This window comes from Callorhinus ursinus, unplaced genomic scaffold, assembly GCF_003265705.2.
Source record: "Callorhinus ursinus isolate GAN/ISIS: 27379988/994484 unplaced genomic scaffold, GSC_fseal_2.0 scaffold41, whole genome shotgun sequence".
Taxonomy (NCBI): Eukaryota; Metazoa; Chordata; class Mammalia; order Carnivora; family Otariidae; genus Callorhinus; species Callorhinus ursinus.
The window spans coordinates 14,332,370-14,352,183 of record NW_027397103.1 but is presented as its reverse complement, the minus strand read 5'-3'; the positions used below and the strand labels follow the sequence as shown (position 1 = coordinate 14,352,183).

The 19,814-nt window shown below is 48.0% G+C and overlaps 1 long non-coding RNA gene across 1 annotated transcript in view; it reads right to left on the bottom strand.

Moving 5' to 3' along the window:
• Positions 1-8,352: 8,352 nt before the first annotated feature.
• The window catches only part of LOC141370629 (uncharacterized), an 82,071-nt gene continuing 70,609 nt past the window's right edge, over positions 8,353-19,814 (bottom strand). Inside the window, exon 4 of the long non-coding RNA XR_012374824.1 lies at positions 8,353-8,471. This is a non-coding gene — a long non-coding RNA (uncharacterized lncRNA). The remainder of the gene's footprint in view (positions 8,472-19,814) is intronic.

Sequence of the window (19,814 nt, the reverse complement as noted above, 5' to 3'; positions counted from 1 at the left end):
TTGGGCTGGATTTCCTTGAGTTGCTGTCAAAGTGTGAACTAGTTCAGATGAGTTTTCCTAAACTGTGTTATGTCGATGAGGAGCAGAGCCTCTTGGGGGGCACTGGGCATGCCCCCCCAGTTTAAATGTGAGTAAGTCTCAGTGGGGGACCCCATCTTCTGAGAGGGGCTGCAAGTCCCCTGACTGCTCCCCATCGAAGATGCTGAGTAAGAGTTTGGGGTAAACGTTCCATGATACTTTCCATATGTGTTTGGGAACCAAGGCCAGGGGCAAATCTGTGGGCAGAGAAACATCAGAACGAGGAACAGAGAAAGAAATCCACATAGGGCCAGGAGTTCACGAATAAGTACTGATTTCCCTGCGAAGGTCTGTTACCAGGGGACAAAATGGTTTGATGCCAGACTGCCTGACTTCTCATCCCATCTTTACACCTTTCAACTGAGGTTCTTGGGCAGAATATTTCAGCTAACCGCCCCAGACCCCCATCTGTAAAACGGGGCTAATACAACACTTATCGCCTGAGAGATAGCACATACAGAAAGGGGCACTGGCTCGGGGGGATCCCCAGCCTTTATCACAGCTATTCTCACCTCCTACATCTTCACTTCATGCACCACCCCCAAAAGGCAGCAGGGCCCCCTGTATGGAGGCAGGTAGCCCATCGCTAGGGCCTCAGCAGCCAGACTCCTTGCTCTCTCCTTTCATACTCCGAGTCGCCACCGAGCTGAGGGATGAGCAGCCCACCCGCCTTCTCAGCCAGCACCGTCCAAACTTGTTTGGAGTCAGAAGACGTTCTTCAACATAGAGCCTTGCCCATTTAATTCACGCCGTAGCTGTGCCACGGGAGACCCTATTCTGCCTTTCATCCCGTTTTCTCCCCCCGCCTCGAAAATCCGACATGCGCCCCCTGCCCCGTGCTAGGGAATTCACTGCTTCGAGACACTTCATTTCCCGAGCAGGTGGTGATTCCCAAAACTAAGGAAAAGAAAACACTTAACTTGTGACGGTATTTGGGGAGGGCTTTTTTCTCTTACTCCTAACATGTTTATAATGCTCCTCCCTTTGACAGGTTCTCTGATGCACTGGTTGTAGAACCGCTGTTATGAAAGTGAATTGCGGTTGCTGTAAATTGCTTTACGGCAACGGCAGAACCCACAGACTTAGAAACGCAGTAACCGACCCAAGCAACCCTCCCGGCGTGGGTCCTCGCTGAGTTGATGTCCTGCAGTGAAATTTAGGTTATAGCAAAGGGTGCCAGGCTGCCCGAGGAGGTGTCTGGGCAAAGGGAATGCATGAGTACAGGCTCTGAATGGGACAGCCTGAATGGGACACTGAATCCCGTGTCCCACCAACACCTTGTTCCTCCTCCGCCTGACGCTGCGGCTCTGTGAGGCCGGAGCTCCCAGCTGGTGGAATCCCCTCATCGTTCCATAAGGGTATATAGGCATCTCGGGATCTATGCCCTGCCCTCCACGAACAATGCCCCTGGCTCTGCCCCGATCCCTTCCCTGCTCTGCAGCAGCACCTTCACCTTCTGCAGGGCGGGACTGTACTTCTAGATCCGTCCGCTATTTTCTTGAGATGTGCAGCATCATTCACCAGTAACAGAGGAGAGGCAGGAGGAAGGGCACACCTCCAGGGTTTATTCCAAGCCCACCCCCTGCCTCTCTGTCCAGCTCACTGTTGTCCCCCCAGACAGAAGCGTCTTTACTGCTGCAACACTTCCACCGACAGTCTTTACTGCTGCAACACTTCCACCGGCAGAGAACATACTGGCTACTGAGTGCCTGCTCGGCCTCGGCGTCCCCCCTGCCGTGCGCCCACGTCCCTCTGGCTCCACACCCTCTCCTCACTCACACTCCCCAGCCTGCTGACCTCTGCTCCTGGGGACAAACTCTCCAGAGCCTGACTCAGATGCAGGGATGGGCAGGGCCTTCCGCAAGCTCACCTCCAGGGCTAAAGGTGTACTGGAAAACAAATCCGTATTTTCTACACTGCTGAGGCTATTATCAACCATCGGTTTCTCTTCCAGAAGAAACAGACACGATGCACGTATCCTTTGAGTAAAGGAGGCATAACCTATTCATTGGTTTATCCCTACTGGGGCAGGCCACAGTGGTTTGCTCTGAGCCGCAGATAAAATATTTATTCCTGAATGAAGGAAGAGATGAATGTCGTGAAACAGAAAGGAAAGACACAGACTCTGTGACTCAGGGCCCAAGCCTGACAATCACGGGAGAAGCAACACAGAGAGAAATAACAAAAACGCGACCCCTTTCTTTTCTAAGTGCTGTCAGGGACAAGGTTAGCCAGGGCACCATCCTTCTGGGGTTGAGTAGGGAAACTTCTCTATATGAAACTTAGCCACATGACAAATTGAAGACAATCCAGTGATTTCCTAATCTTATCACCAGGGGAATTCTCTAAAACTCCATCATTTCCAGAACCCCACCTCATACCAAATGTTTGTTAAATTAGACTCCTTAAGGGATGAGACCATGGAGGTTCCATTAAAAATTTTAAGCCTTTTCAGGGGGAGGCAATGCAGACAGAAACCTCAGTCTCGTTGGTGGGACAAAAGATTGGAAGACTGAAGACCCATTTGGATGCGCGTTTCCATCACCGACTTGCTCTGAGCCCTGAGCAAGACGGCACCCCCTCTGAAACAATCCCTTTTCTGTACCTTGTAAAAGGTAACGATGTCTGTCCCTAGCATCTCTCTCACGTGCGTGACGTCAGGATCCAGTCAGTGAGTGGGCGAAGTCTTCCTTACAAAGTGCGGAGGAGTACAGAAGGCCGCTGTTGTAATTATGACCGACAAACAAGCCCTTCCGCACAAAGAGTGAGCCTTATCCCCCTTCATCCCAGGTCAGGGCCCCATCTCTGCGTTCCAGGAGGGTGTGGACACGAGGAAGTGGAGGGAGAAAACCAAAGAGGAAAGGGCGGCCCCACCTGGGGATGTGCTGGTTTAATTCCAGGTGGCCCCTCTAAGTCATTTCCCCTGCATCCGGGCACCTGCATCCAGTAGACACTCCACATCCGCTTGGGACCCCCTCTGGGTTTATTCTCTCCAACTCCATCACTTTCAACCATCTCTTTGACTTCTGGCTGGAGAGTATGGAGGGGCCGCAGGCCTCCCTCTGGAAAGCGTCCCATATGGCACCGCACACCTGGACATCAGGCATCGGGGCATCATGGGAGGGGTCTCTCTACTCTCGTCCCCCCAACCCCCGCAGTGCCAGGTCCCGGGGCACGTGTCTCGTGGGCTCAGGGACTCCATGAGCTCCCGTCCGCTGCATGAAACACCTGCCACACAGCTTCCTTCTTCTGTGCTCACACGGGCTTTAGGTGGCGACCCCTCCATTCCCACCGGGGTGTGCCCAGGCCTGGACCTTGTTCTTCTAGTTATTCATACTGTTTCTTAATTAAAAAAAGAAAAAGTCAGTTGACTTCTCTTTCCTGTTCTTGAAGAATACTTGAACGTCAAGGGGTGGGCAGCAGCTCCTAGACTGGGGGGCTTCACATCCACCTCTCTGTTACAAAGGGCATCTTGGACTGCACACCAAAACGCAGTCCAGAAGAGTTGGAGATCTCAAGGCAAGTGACAAGTCAAGTTCAAGGGCGTGGGGCGGCAGGTAGGAGATGTCCAAGGGAGTGCCAGGTGCAGGAAGCCCTCCCGTGGTGCACCTGAGACCCCAGGTCACAGGGATGACTGTGGGGGACATGGAGGCCGTGTTGGTGTTCTGGGCCGTGTAGCCTCCCTCACGGCGGCGCAGGTGGGCATCAGTGCTCACCTTTCCCGCTGTTGCACGTGTTGAGTTAGGAGGGCTCGTAAACGGTGAGCTCTTGGACGGGTGGCAGGCCGCATCCTGCTTGGAGCCTCGAACGCAGCCCGCGGGCTTGGTGGACACACGGTATTAAAAACCCGAGAGCCACGTCTGGGACAGATGTCCCCCAGCCGGGACACAAAGAGCTGTGACAGAGAACGAGGCCACTCTCTATACAGACACGGACAAGGCCCCAGGATACATTATTAAGTGAAATAAGCAAACTGCAGGGAAGTGTGAGGCATGCTACATTTTGCATAAAAACCAGGGGTTGGGGATATAAGTATTTTCCTTTATTTGCACAAATAAGAGGACTACATATAAATTAATAGAAACGGTTTCCTTTCAGGTGCGAGGGCGTGGGATGGGGATAAACGGGGTAAAAATGAGACTTTGCCTTGTATTTTTTAAATTTTATCTTGAGCCAAAACTTTTAGATTAGGCCCTAAAGAAACTCATGTTTTTAATCGTCCCTCCTTCAGATCACTGATCACATCCTTAAGCATTGCGGGGTCGGGGCGCAAAATACATACTTTCCTAAACTTGGGGTCAGACCCGATGAAGAGGGCTCTCTTCCTACTGCATGTGGAGAGTGTTAATCCGATACCATCTTGAACGATTTCTCTTCAAGGAAAAAATGTCGCCTCAGTTCGAGTAATAAAAATATTTTCTGAGGTGTGTCATGAATGTACTTCTCCTAAGGCAAAGTTGCTGAATAATTCCAAGTGCTCTGAATATCTATCAGCCTGTAATTGGTGTTTTATCTTATCTTTTCCCCCAGACCCTGAAGTTCTTTGCAGTAACACCGGCGGCCACACCTCGCCCCAAGGACAACAGCTGTACCCTGGCTGTACAAGGTTGTTTTTGGCTTCTCCGTGGGGGGAGAATGTGGCTTCAAGACACCCAATGGTCTGAGCAGAAATGGAAGGGCAGTGTGACCCAAGAGCCTGAGGTCATTCACGACAATGTAATGTATCCTAACGGATCATTAGAAAGTCGGGTCGCTGTGTGCTTCTCACAGCCCACAGAACCTCCAGAGACCCTGGAGAGGTGGTCGGCTCCCGGGGACCCAACACAGGGGGAACAATTTTTTTTTTTTTTTTTCAAACAAAGACCACATCTTGGAATGGCAGATGCTCATAAAGGGGATCAGGAGGGAGACAGCCAGCCCTCCACCAGAATCCCTCCTCCCTTACAGTGTCCAGCAGCCAATGGGAAGCTGCGGACCACACAGGCCTTGGTTTCAGCCCCCCCCACCGTGGGCATGGACGTGTGAAAGAACATGCTATGGGCCATTTGAAGAGTGCTTTGTCTCCTTCTGGGGCACCTCGGTGGCTCAGTCGGTTGAGCATCCAACTCTTGATTTCGGCTCAGGTCATGATCTCGGGGTCATGGGATCGAGCCCCGCATCAGGCTCAGTGCGGAGTCTGCTTGAGATTCTCTCTCTTCCTCTCCCTCTGTCCCTCCCCCTGCTCGTGCTCTCTCTCTCACCTTCTCTCTCTCTAAAATAAACAAATTAATTACATCTTAGAGAAAAAAGGAAAGGGTGCTTTGCGTCCTTCATGTTCTCCCCTTTCTGCCAGCAGGCCATGCTGAGATTCTCCAGAAATGGCGCAGCCCGGGCTTTGGGTCCCTGCATGCGGGAGAATTGCCCACAGTCCAGAGCTACTGTGTGGGAAGAGTCACTGCTTCTGTGTCTGAACCATGGTGCCCCCTGGTTTCTATTTCCTACAGCATGATTTTAACCAATACAGTAAAATACACTGTTTTAAAACTGATGCAGTAAATATGTGCAACATTTATCACATGCCTCCCATATGCCAGGCATTGCTCTAAGTATGTTATTCACATTTATTACATTAACGTTTCAGAACAACTCCTAGTGAAGTTACCCTCCCCAATTTTGTGGATGGGGGAAGCTGAGGAACAGGGAGGTTATGTAACTTGTCCCAGGTCACAGGGCTCTACGCGACCAGTATGACTCAATAGCCCACACTTTAAATCCTAACACTGTAAGAAATATTGGTTCATATTTACAGGTTGGGTATATAAGAAAGAATAATAGCGGGGCACCTGGGTGGCTCAGTCGGTTAAACATCCAACTCCTAATTTCGGCTCAGGTCATGATCTCGGGGTCGTGAGATCTGGTCGTGGGGTCTGACACGGGGCCGTGTCAGGCTCTGCGCTGGGTGGGGAGTCTGCTTGGCATTGTCTCTGTCCCTCTACCCCACCCCCCTCCCTGTCTCAAAAAAAAAAAAAAATAGGAAGGGGCAGAAGGAATGATAACCTTTTAAGCCCCTGGTTGCTTTTTGGGCATTATTTCACTTGGCCTTTCAGCCCTCCTATGGGGCGGGCACTGTTATTATTCACGTGTTAGATGAGATCATGAAGGCTCAGGGAAATCAAGTCACTTCCCCCCATGAAAGTTGCAGGCGTCGGCCGCATCTGCCTCTGAGGCCATGATCTTCATGCCCTCTGAGCCTTCCCTCTCTGTGCGTGCAGCGGAGTCAGACCCGTCAGAGCCCCAAGCACAGACCACTGGTACCCTCTGTGGTCGCTGCTTCCCTGGGGCCTGGGCTCTCGAGGGCCATCTGCCTCCCACAGCAGTCTGGGCCCCGGGGCCTCAGATCCCCAGTCTTCTCTCTGACAGGCACCCCCTCCTTGGGTCCCCAGTTTCTGTTGGGGCCACAGAGAAGAGGTCTGCTCTGGACTGAACCGCCCCCCCCCCCCCAGCAAAGTTCCTATGTTGGAGCCACCACGCCCAAGGTGACTGCCCTGGAAGGAACGAATTAAGGTTAAATGAGGTCATGAGGGTGGAACGTTGGTCCAACGGGATTAGCATCCTTGTAGGAAGAGACACAAGAGAACTCTCTCTCTCTCTCTCTCTCTCCACCGTGTGAAGACATGGAGAGCAGGCAGCTGTCTGCAAGCCAAGAAGAGAGCTCTAGCTTGAAACGGAATTGGCTGACTCTCCATCTTGGACTTGCAGCTTCCAGACTGAGGAATAAACGTCTGTAGTGTAAGCGGGCGGGTCTGCGGTGTTTTGTTGTAGCAGCTGGAGTGGCCTGAGACAGTGGAGTACAGGGGTGGAGGGAGCAGAGCGCCTTTCAAAGCCTTGGCCGGGAAGTGGCGCAGACCATGTCCTCTCCGGTGTCCCTGGCAGGGTTACTCTGGTGTCTGCGCCTTGATGCAGGGGCCCCCCAGGAAAGGCAAGCCAGGAAAGGCACTTGGGGACCACAGGCCCCCCCACCCCCCGCCCCACGTCTGCCAAGCACCCCCGGGCAGGCACCTGCAGCAACGCACAGAGAGGGGTCCTTGCTGCTGCGAACAGACCCCAGGAACCAAACAGACCAAGGTGATGTGCGGTCAAATACAAGAGCGTGCTGATGATCCGTCCCTGACTCTCCAGCCAACCTTCTCCAACAATGCAGCTCCCCTTTTCCCTCGGTGGCTCGGCAATGTTTCAGTGAGCTGCTCTATTGTGACAGATTCTGTACAGAACCATACAGAGAAACCCTCCCCACCCTCCTGGGGCTTGAGTTCTGGTGGAGGAGATGGGCAACACCTGGAGCAAACACGGGAGGCAGGGGTGAGTCTGGCACTGAGGGAAAAGGTCGGCAAAGGGTCTAGAATCGCCTTTGACTGCCAGTCGGTCACACTCCTTTCATTTGAGATTCTCAGCAGACCTCATAACACTGCTCAATCAGCATGTATTCTTGAAAACCAGGCCTGACCCAAATTCCATGTTAAAACAACATACGGTCTGGTGTATTACGTATACAAATGTGCATATATATGCCTTAAACATGGACGTGAATATATATCATCTATTGTATACATCTTCTCTATGTCAGATGAATACAGTAACTATATACTTCATGCATTATCCCTGATACCCTGTAAATGTTAAGAAGTTACTGGAAATCTGTTCAAAATGAAATGCTCTGCATCCACATGCTTCCCTAAGAGCAAATACATAGATATTGAGTGCTTTTAGCTCCGGTCATGTGTATGCACCAGGAGTGGCCAATGTGTGGGTACCAGGAGTGGCCAATGTGTGGGTACCAGGAGTGGCCAATGTGTGGGTTCACGGATTTATTTTGCCTGATATTTTGATTTGTGTATGCTGGGCAGTTCAAAAGCATTTGAGCCAATATTTTTCAATGGGCAGCTTTCACTTAAAAATTCAAAATGCTAGCCCTCTCTTGAAAAAGACAGAATAAAGTGAAACGAAATCAACAGCTCTGCATGGCGCCCGACTGGCTGGAACTGAGCGAGTGTCTCCGTTTCAACACTCAGGCCCCTGGGCCCTAACAGAACTTCACCCCTGAGCAGATTGTCAGCTCTTTATCGTCCTGCTTGCTCTGTGTTCATGCCCCCTCATGGGTAGGGAAATGGCAGGTAGCCTGCAGGGATGGGATTTAGAAGGAAAAAAGTAGGGCCAACACAGTGCTCTATAAAGTCAGTAATATGTCTAAGGGTTTAACATGCAAACAAAATAACGCTAAATGATCCGTTCACCTACTTGTGCTACGTGCCTCTCTCTTGTTGGCCTCAGGTTTTGTGACCTCTGCTCAATGCTCGTCCACCTGGACCTGGGACAGCAGACCAGGCACCAGAGAAGGTTAACGTCCGGCCCTCCTCCTTCAGGCGTTAATGATAAAGAGGTGTGGAAGAGTTGGAGAATAAGATCAGACAGTAAATTATTATAATTGCAGGAGCAGTTCAATTCCTAAAATCTATGCTAGCTGGCACTAAAATCTACCGAAATTGTCTGAAGCTTCTTGAAATTTCAAAGTGATCCAATTTCTATTAGAGATAAACAATGACATTGAAGAAATCCCCCCCAAACAAAAGAATTCATGTGAAGATCAGAAGGGCCTTGTTGGTTAAGCTGAGTCCTGCACAGCCCCTGAGATTATTAGTTATTAAATCAGGAGGCTCTAGAATTTCTCAAGTGTTCGTATCACAGCAAAGGCTAAAGGCAATTATAAATAAAGGGTATGGAGGAAGCTCTTGGGCATGATGGCCGTGTTTATGGTATAGGTGGGGGTGATGGTTTCAGGGTACATTCCTCTCTGCAAACCCAGCCGGCTGTATGTATTCCGTACACACAGCCTTCTGTACGTTCATCGTACCTCAACAAAGTGGGCTTAAAAAAAAAAAAAACAATGACTTGGGGGGTGCACCTGGGTGGCTCAGTCGCTCAAGCATCTGCCTTCGGCTCAGGTCATGATCTCAGGGTCCTGGGATGGAGCCCTGCATTGGGCTCCCTGCTCCGCGGGGAGTCTGCTTCTTCCTCCAACCCTCCCCGCTCTCATGTGTTCTCTCTCTCTCTCTCATTTTCTCTCTCAAATAAATAAATAAAATCTTTTTAAAAAATAAATAAAATCTTTTAAAAAAATAAAAAATAAATAAAAATTTAAAAACCCAATGACTTGGACATTCAGCGGTTCCTAAGTATATTTATTGTCAAAGGCTGTCGGAGAGAGAATGCCATTCCTCCCTAGAGAAAGGGGGTGTCTGGTGACAACCGCCAAGGTCACCGGTAGGTGGTAGGTGACAGCGCGGGAGGTGATGTCCTCTTAGATTTGTAGCTACACAGGTTTCCAGGGAACAACCTACAGCCTAGTAAAACCTCACTGGGCCTTGGAAATGCCAAAGGTTGTTGGGTAGCTGTGGAAGAGCATTTGTAAACCCTCCGCGTCCCCACCAAAAACCCTTCTGACTCTCCCATCCCTTCCTTTGATTGCTGTTATTTAAAAAGGAGAAAGACAAATGGCCAACCACGTAAATCACGGGGTGCTGAAAAGGTCACACTAACAGAGCTGGTAACCGACTTTTAGAGCACGTTTGAAGGATTTAAAAGCTCATTACTGTGTCCAGGATTGTAAAGAGCAAATGGTAACAGGACTTGCAAGAAGCACAGAAAGCAGAGGAGCTGACCATGTTCCCGATATCTGAAAAGCATTTGATGCTAACAGTGGGGAGCCCAAACGCCGTGGCTTCGGGCGGGGGACTGTGGACACCCCCGGGGAGGAGCCCCTCACCCCCACCCAGAGCGCGGCTCCGGGAGTAGCCAGTGGTCACGGGAACCCGCCTCGTCTTGCGGCAGCCTGCGTGCCCACCTACGAGCGGGAAGGGTTTTGTGTTGAAGAAAACACCGAAGCGCATCGTATCCCAGGTTTTCATGAGCTATTTCTAGAACTTTCCCCTTCCTGCCACAGACAGGAAAAAATTCAAATTACTTCATTTGATGAGATTTCCGACTCTTGTTCACCCCGACCTGTTCCATGTCTGCTTGCTTCCCACCCGCCCCCCTCCAAATTCCTCATTCAAACATTTCTTCCGGCTTTACTGAAGTAGAATTGACAAGTAAAAGTGTGAATGTTTAAGGTATGCGGCGTGATGATTTGATACACACACACACACACACATTGTGAAATGATTACCACAATCAAGCGAGTTAACACATTCAAGACCTCATGCAGTTAGTGTGCGTGTGCTCTCCTGGCCAAACGCAAACACACAGTGCAGTATCGTTAGGTGTAGGCATCATGCTGCCCATTGGTTCCTAGAACTTACTCATCTCATAACTGAAAATTCGTACCTTTACCAACATTTCAGGGCATTTTCACTACATCTTACTCTTTCTCTCTTTTTTTTTTTTTTTTAAGTAATCTCTACCCACAATGTGGGACTAGTCCAAGATCAAGAGTTGCATGTCTGTACTGACTGAGCCAGTCATGGGATCCCAAACACAACCCATTTTAGTCGCAGGATCAGAACTAGCTTCGGAAATCTTTTTTTTTTTCTTTTATAAGATTTTATTTATTTATTTGAGAGAGAGAGAGCATGCGAGCACGCACAAGAGAGAGCACAAGTGGGGGGGTGGAGAGGCAGAAGGAGAGGGAGAAGCAGGCTTCCCGCGGAGCAGGGAGCCTGACGTGGAGCTCAATCCCAGGACCCCGAGATCATGACCTGAGCTGAAGGCAGACGCCCAACCGACTGAGCCACCCAGGCGCCCTAGCTTTGAAAATCTTAAGGCTCTTTTTATGCAAAAGAAATGAAATCCTTATTCTAAGATGCTGTGTTTGATTGCGTTTACTATTAAAAAGGATGGTTAGAATCCACAGCTGTCTTGTTGTACACAGCCTGAGAAATTATCCTCTCAGAACAAAATTAAGAATCCCTTCATTTGAAAAGCTATGATATAGGAAAACCTGAATTTGCAAGAGCAAAAAACCAAACCAAAAACAAAAAAACAAAAACTTCAAATTAATCTATCTGTAACAGAATTCAGAATTCAATTTACAAAATGTCATTTATCTATAATTTTTCCAGGGTCACTATCTAGGACTATTTCATGAGATACTGTTGAACACATAAGCAGGAACTAAAATTAAAAAAAAAAAAAAATTCCTGTAGGGTCCAGGCAGGTAACAGGAATCCATGAAGTAGATCTGGGATCAGTATTAGAGAATGCCATCCTCTGTGGCCAGTGGGAGTGAACCCCACCCAGATCACTGATCAGATGGACCCAATTGTTGCCAAATGAGAACGTGGACACAATACGGGTGAATTTTCAGATTTTTCAAGAAAAACAAGAAATTGAGAATCTCCTAATTTCTCATGATCGGTAAAAAAGAAAATCAAACAATTTTTAAAGCAAATAATGCAGGTCTTGAGCTATATTTGCCTCAAGAATCATCATTTTGTAACCCGATTGGGCCTTTCTGATTCCACCAGAATTCCAACTTTTGATATGAGTTCCGCTGTCCGAAATGCCATCATCCACTCTTACTCTTGTTTGCCTGCTCAATTCCCACTCAAGTTCACCATTGGATTCAGATACTCCTCCTTTGTGTATCTTCCCTAGCTCTCTGGTCTCAATTCTTCTATGTCCCATTACACTTTGTTCCCATGTTTACAGGGAAGTTTTTCAGATGGTCTTACGTATCTCCTAATACAGTGGGAGCTATTCAAGATCATAAATCATATCTTCATTACCTGTGTATCCCTAGCATCTAGGCAGAAACAGATCCTATGCTCGTTGGATGGGTGGGTGGGTGGGTGGACGGGTAGATGAGTGTGTGCGTGGGTGGGTAGGTGTGTCAGTGGACAGGTGGATGGGTGGGTGGGTGGGTGGGTAGATAGATGGGTGGGTGGTGGATGGATGGGTAAATGAGTGTGTGGGTGGGTGGGTGGCTGGGTGGATGAGTGGATGAGTGGATGTGTGGATGGATGGGTGGGTGGGTGGATGGGTGGATGGATAAAGTGATTACCCTGTACTACACAGAAATGCAAGTCAATGGCCTCTCTTAGGTCAAATTTTCCCAAACTTCTGTTATTCATGTGGTACTTTCACAATTTCTGCCATGTCCACATTCTAGAAATTATGATTTTTATGTGACACTGCAAAGAACAGAGCGTAGCATGGTGCTGTAAATTTAGAAAGTGAGGAACTCTGTTGGTGATTCCTGTGACCCAGTCTCCCCCCTTCCATCTGCTGTGATAGAAGGGCAATGTTTACCTGTTGAAGTTTTACATTCATAGGCACATCTACCCACATACCTATAATTCCAGCACTCATTTCCCCTAGTCATTGATTTCATGTTGCACTTCCACTAATTTCAGACACATATTCAAATAAATATTAAATAATAAAACACAAGTGTGTCCCTATACCACCAAAACTCACATTATAAACCTCCAGTGGCACATGAGCCATGCTTGGGGAAACAATGATTTAAGTGATTTGTTCTTGAAAGCACACCATTTGACACATCACTTGGATGATCCATCCATCATTCTGAAGATGCCATTGACTGGAGGATATCTTCTTTATGGACAATTAAGCAGAAACCCCAGGAATACAGCATTTCCTCCTTGGTGAGCATCACGAAGATCACTCAAACAGATGGTGTGACACACAATTCTTATACCCTAAATACCAGCCACTAAGAGCCGATGCACAGCATTTTATTTTAACAAGACTGCAGCCTGCATAATCCTCTTTTATTCCTTTACAAATGGAATTAGTTATTGATTCTCCCTTTTATCACAGAGAAGCACAATCCAAAATCACAGTAATCATTTTTAATATATGGACACCCATGCCTAATGGCCCCTGGGCATCCTTGCCGAAGTAGGTCACCAGTACTGCCTACCACAAAGAAGCTGGTTGCCCCACTAAATGCTAGAGTAGACAGGCAGGCTGGGTGACGTCAAGGCCCAGAATAGCCTGCGGAACACACAGGGATAGAGCTTTCTCCGGGAAAGTGGTTCTGGTTCTTTGTCTGATTTCATGCATTGAAATCCTGTGTGCCCATCTGAGAGCCACTTCCTTTGTCCAGCAAGAACAGGTGTCACTGTTCCAAAAGGAGGCAAAGGAAACTCACCCAGGAAACACAGACCTCAGATTTTGTAGTGTCTACCCCACTCCATACCTAAATCCCAAGTTGGCTGCCTGGTAGTACAGTCTCAGTTACTTTGTGTCTTTTTATCTTCCTTTACCTTAATAATAATTGTGATGAAAATAAAAGCAAAATACCATCATTGATACAACCGATTACATTTTAAGGTGAGTTCATTTAATCATCGTGGTTATTCCTAGACCTCCACCATTTGTGCACTGTATTCAAGACCTTCTCCATACCTGGCACCACCTTTAATATTACTCCCTTAATGCTTCTTAAGAATTCCCTTTAAATTGACTTTGTTCTTTTTTATTTAATCAAATGCTAAAGCACCTACCAATGAAGGTATATACTGAAACAACTACCCAAGTATTATTTTTTTAAAAAGGATCTCAGCATCCTCTAAAACCATTTTCACCTCACTTTAGAGAACATTAAATTACCTCATTTGACTACCAGAGAGTCTTTTGAGGAGTGTGTTAGCTATTAAATTATTTCCTTTCATTGCCAAGCTCACCCTTTATCATCTGCATTGCAAAAGTGGATATGGGTCCTTTAGACACGTTTCCACTGCTAGCAGGCATAGCCAAAAGCTTTGTCTAGTGGGACTGGAGAAGCATTATGGGGGAATGCGCTCTGCTTCTTGATGTAAACAGGTGCCCTTCTGCATCCCGCCCGTAGCAGTCACGGGGCACAGGGAGAGCTGAGGCAAACAGGAAGCGTGTTGGAACTCACAGTCTTTTGTCTCTGACCCTGGAGTCTCGTGTCTTCTGAAGGCAATCCTGAAACTGTGGATGATAAATTGCTATAGGGTAAGCAGACTGGAACTTCAGCCCCTTTGTGATTCTTGACAGTGGGACGGAGAGAGCGCAGTCAGGGGAATGTTTACACAGGAAGAGCTTTCGGGGCCTTGCTGGCCAAGAGCGGGTGAAGGCCAGCGTGAACTTGTGATGACCATATGGCTGCATTCTGCTGGGTCTTTAACCTTTCAACAGGCTTATCCCATAATTACTTTTTCATCCCTCACTTCGGTGTTCCAGTGGATTTCTCTTCCTTAGGTAGAAGAAAGAAACTTTTCAAGGATTTTCTCTCCTCTCCAATCCACATCCTGCCAAATTTCATTTGTTTCCAGGACTTTCTTAAAATCTTCTCCCAATTAACATTCCCCGTGCTTCCCCAGTGGTGACAGGATATAGTCCACCCTCCTTGCCTTGGCTGACGTGACTGTCCCAATCTGGCCCCTACACCCTCCCCACTCCCCCTCCTGACCTGCCCCCTATAACCTGTGTGCTCCTGCCAGGGAGGCAGGATTTTATTAAAGCTGTTCCTTGGGGCGCCTGGGTGGCTCAGTCGGTGAAGTGTCTGCCTTCAGCTCAGGTCATGATCCCAGGGTCCTGGGATGGAGCCCCACGTCAGGCTCCCTGCTCTGCTGGAAGCCTGCTTCTCCTTCTCCCTCTACGCTTCCCCCTCGCTCGTGCTCTCTCTCAAATAAATACAATCTTTAAAAATAAGTAAACCTGTTCCTTCTGTAGGAGACTCTTTTTTCACTAACTAACCACTTCACTCTCATAGAACCATTAAGACCAAATTCAACCTGTCCCCCAAGTCATCAAAATAGAGTTTAGTGACAACCAATTCTAGGTTTACGTTTCTTCCACATCCGACTTCTCAAAGAAGATTCAGGGAACTTAGAGTCAATGCCTTTGTGTCCGAATTTCCCAAATCAGTGGCTAAGCTTGGAAACAGCTTCACATCTTCAACACTTGTTTCTCTGGAACAAAACGCCTTGCAGAGGGGATCTCATGCTCTGTGACTCCCTGCTAATGACTCCACTTTCTTCAGGCCCTGGACCACTCTGCAGAGGAGTGGGTGCCCGAGTCAGCCCCTTGGCAGTCCTCCCTGCCGGCGCCCAGCCTGGGCCATAGGCTGGGAGCCCAAGCAGGGCAAGAGCTCTTCCCTAGGAAGCTCTAAACTGAAACTGGTAGTAAAATGTCTTTTTTCCCTCTTAGTACAAGTCTGTACGAATAGGAGCCTCACTGTGCATTTGGCCTCAATGTCTTCCTTGCAGAAGATTTAGTTCGTCTGGGGAAATAAAACTGCAGCACAAAAGAGAAAGAGAAAGAACCTTGACGTGGGTCATTTTCTTCTAACTGTCACCACGAGGACCCCCATCTTCCCCTTGTCTGACAGTGGATAAACTCCTCCTCGCCCATCTGTTTTGGGAGGTGAGTCAGACCGACCTTGCCGCTTATTACGAGGAAAGTGGATTAATTCACTTTTCTTTCTAATCCTGAAGGCTCCTCCAACGCCCTGCTCTCCGCTATCGAGGAGAAGACACATTGTGAGGAATAAACGTTGGCACTACAAAGCGCGAAGATTTTGCTTCAAGTCAACTGATTTCCTCTTGCACACGTCCCGTACTGGAAGCAATGTCAAATGCATTTCCTTTATCCTCTGTTTGTCCCTATTCCTATAATCATTACAGCCTGATCTTTAGAGTTAAGTCTGGAAGCTACAGGACCCATTAGACTTGACTTTCTGAAATAACTCTAACTCTGTTAGGGATTCATGTTTTATTCAGACTAGAAATGTGGGGCCTATTGATTTAACTCTAAAAATCACACTCTTCGATTAGAGTAGCTGTTCACTTTCCTGCGGGTTTGGGGGCTCTGTGTGGTCTAACAAGCGCTGGTCACTAAAGTTCCATAGAGTAGTACAATAGCGCAAATCACTGATTTTTTTTTTTTTTTTTTTTTTAGTGGACCAGTGAACAATGCATAGCACAAGTAGATTCCTATTGATCCAAACAAAAAGAGATGTCTTCTCTAGCAGGGAGAGGCCTGGGTAGTCTTGTCCATGCGTTTCTTTTCAGTAAAATGCAATTGCTCTATGAAGAGAATGACTCTCATGTGTTGGGGTGGTCCAAGAGGAAAGTGTTTGCTCTTGCCCAGTCTTTTCTAGAGAATCAAATTCTCAAAATCTCTGAGATTAACCTCAGCATTCATGGGTACCACATCCTTCAGCCTTCAGGGGAAAAACGCTACGTACCGCCCATCACAGCCACGCCACAAAGAGCACAGCCCAACTCCAATGAGAAATCCTTGAGATCCACTAAGTCTTTCCTAAGTGTTATAGAAGAGATCATGGCCCGCACCACACACCCAACAGAGCACATATCGCAGAGTAAGGTAAATCCGAAATCAAGATCCATTTCCATTCGACATGAAGCTGCTCTGAGCTTTCATCTGCTTGTCCAGAAATTCAAGACTATATATTACTCATTATAAAGAGTTAGTGTGGCTTTCACATGAAACAACCCCCCTACCAAGTGTCAAAACACCTGGAAGATATTCAGGCACTTTGAGTCTCCCTTCTGTCCTGCTTCAGAATTAAGAGAGTGGGGTGAAGGAAGAGCACTCGGAAAGGGGGGAATGGAATTGGACATTTTTAAACAAATAATTCTTAGTAAAAAAAATTTTCACCTGGATTCACTAATTTTCTGAATATATGATGTGCACCTAGATCTTGGCCACAGGCAACAGGGAAGGTGTTGGGCGAGGCCCTGTTCAACCGCAGGCTGATGACTCGATGGCGCACGGTTGTAACGGTCTCTCTTCACAAGCACAGGAGAGCATATATTTATTTATTTGGGGAAATAAATCCCTCTTGCATTCTATAGATGGCTAGGGGCCATAAGAATTTTTTCTGCATGAGACAGTTGGGCCAGATACTGCCACCACTTTTTGGCAGAAGAGTAAAGTGAAGTCAGAGATGCTAAGCGGTTGGCTAACGGCAGGTGGGTGGCACCTATAGGGCAAAGCGGGAGGCGAAGCCCCTTCTGCTGACACCCTGATCTATTGGTTTTTTTCTACTCTCCATCCCTTTATAAAGAAAAGAAATCTGTATGAGAAGAATGTGCAATCATAGTGATGATTATGAACAGTTATTAGTGGCTTACCATATGCCACCCTGTAATAGGTATTTTTAACACACTATTGCAATGGTTAATTTCATGTGTCAACCTGACTGGGCTAAGGGACGCCCAGACAGCTGGTCAAATATTATTTTTGGGTGTGTCTGTGAGGGCGGTTCTGGATGAGATTAGCATTTGAATTGGTAGCATTTCCTGGGCCTCTGGCTTGCACAGGGCAGATCACAGAACTTCTCAGCCTCCATAATTTTATGAATCCATCTCTCATAATAAATCTCTTTCTCTCTATCTGCATCTAGCCTGTTGGTTCTGTTTGTCCGGAGAAGCCTAATGTAACTGTTTTGTTTAGGGTGTCACAAATTTCTGGTACGGACCCGATAGGCTAGACCGCAGTTCCTTCTGCCCTGGGAGAGGCTACAGTAAAAGAACAGAGAACTGTGGCTAGCGAATCAGCAGCTTCTTTTCTTTTCTTTTTTTTAAGATTTCATTTATCGATTTGACAGAGAGAGACACAGAGAGAGAGGGAACACAAGCAGGCTTCCCGCCCAGCAGGGAGCCCGATGCGGTGACCTGAGCCGAAGGCAGACGCCCAACGACTGAGCCACCAAGGCGCCCCTAGCGAATCTGCAGTTTCTCACAGCACTGTGATGCCCAGCCCGCAAGGCTGTCGAGGGGGAGTACGGGAAACGCAGACCCCGCGGCGGGGTCTCAGATAATGGATGTCTAGGATGTCTGTGCACAACTGTATTCAAAACAAATCGAGAGTGTAGCCCACATACTCACTGAACACCACACTCAAAGTACGTTAGGCCATATTTGATTGATTTGCCATCCCGCGCTGGGTAACATGTCCCCTGGGAAATGGCAAGGTTGAAACCCTTGGTCAGCAAGAATGGTTTCTGGCCAGAGGAAGTGTTAGAAGTTGGCTTTATTCAGCAGAATGTGGGCTGGTGCTTTAATTTGAAAAAAAAAAGGGGGGGGTGGGGAGGTGCCTGGGTGGCTCAGTCATTAAGCGTCTGCCTTCGGCTCAGGTCATGGTCCCAGGGTCCTGGGATCGAGCCCCGCATCGGGCTCCCTGCTCGGCGGGAAGCCTGCTTCTCCCTCTCCCACTCCCCCTGCTTGTGCTCCCTCTCTCGCTGTGTGTGTCTCTCTCTCTCTGTCAAATAAATAAATAAAATCTTAAAAAAAAAAGAAAAAAATAATCATGTAGGGACTGGACAATGGGGCTTTAGCAAAGGTCAGTAACATACAGACACTTGATTTGTCCGTATCCGGGAGAGGCAACCTTCCAGAAGGCTGAGGCACACCGTGAGGGGGGAGGAGGAATTACGGATGGAGCGTGAGGTGCCCTCCCCAGGGTGGCCCCAGCCCTAGCAGTCTAGCCACTTCCCTGGCAAATCCAAACAGCAGTTTAGGAAATGCAATTAGAAACGAAGGAATCAGGCTATGGATGGAAATGATCATCTTTGCTGTCTGCTTTTCCCACTTGGCAATAACTAGAAGAAAGGATCCCTTCCCCGTTTAATGGCTGAGCTGTGTAAATTCGAAAATTCCTCTTGCTTTATCATTTCCTGAGGTTCTCAGCTCAGCTATGATTTGTATTTCCTCCAGCTCCTAAAGCCAGAACTACCGTCTGAGCATCCGTATGATCGAAGTGATATGCATCAATAAAAAGCCACTAAGTCACTAAGTTCCCTGCATATTTGAGGAGCAGTAAGAGAGAGGCATCCTTTCTCATCTCTGCCTCGGGCAATGCAAATGCTTTTTGAGGAAGAAAGGTTTCAGGGTCTTCCCTGCTGGATCTTGTGTGTGCCTTAATTCAGAATCTAAGCCAATATATATTCAGCTGTTTGCAGTGCTTTAGAAAGAAAAGGACACATGCCCAGTTCTGACACACAGTAACTCAAAACTGTCAGATCTTAACTTAAAACAAGTTATTTTGTGGACAATTCAAGAGCAAGAAAGTAAAATGAAGAAAGAAGCCACACCACTATTCGCTCTGGGCTGTGCTCAGCAGAAGGCCGGGGTGCCTGCTCGTGGGACGGGGGAGATGAAGACAGCAGGTGCCGGAGCCCCTTGCCATCCGGGTCGCCTGGGGCACACTCCCCACCTTCTGTGTGTACCGGTTTCCCAAGCCAGGAAAATAGGATTCCCAATAGTTTTCTCCCCACGGTGTCGCTGGAAGACTGAATGAGTTAGAATATACAGAGCATGGAGAATACCGCCGGGGACGTTAGCACACACGCAGTGCCCGGTGGGCGCACACCATCGCTAACACCGCTACATACAGAGGTGGTCCCTGTGGCTGACTGTGCCCAGCCCATCACCCGACCACATTCCCCCGTAGTGAGAACCGAGCCAAGAACAGAACGGAAGTCAGCCTGACTCCAAAGCCCTGCTCTCATCTCAGGACTAGGTGCATCATTTGCTGGGATAAATATGCTTCCCTAATGGGGTCACGCTGGACCCCTCATCTGATATAGATCCCAACGTCCTGGATTTTGAGTTGATGCTCTGGAAGGGTGAGTTTTCAGGTCTTGGGAAGGGGTAAGTGTATTTTGCATAGAGGAAAAGCATAAGTAATCTGGGGCCAGAGGGTAGACTGTGGTTACTTTAAAATACATCCACAAATCTTCA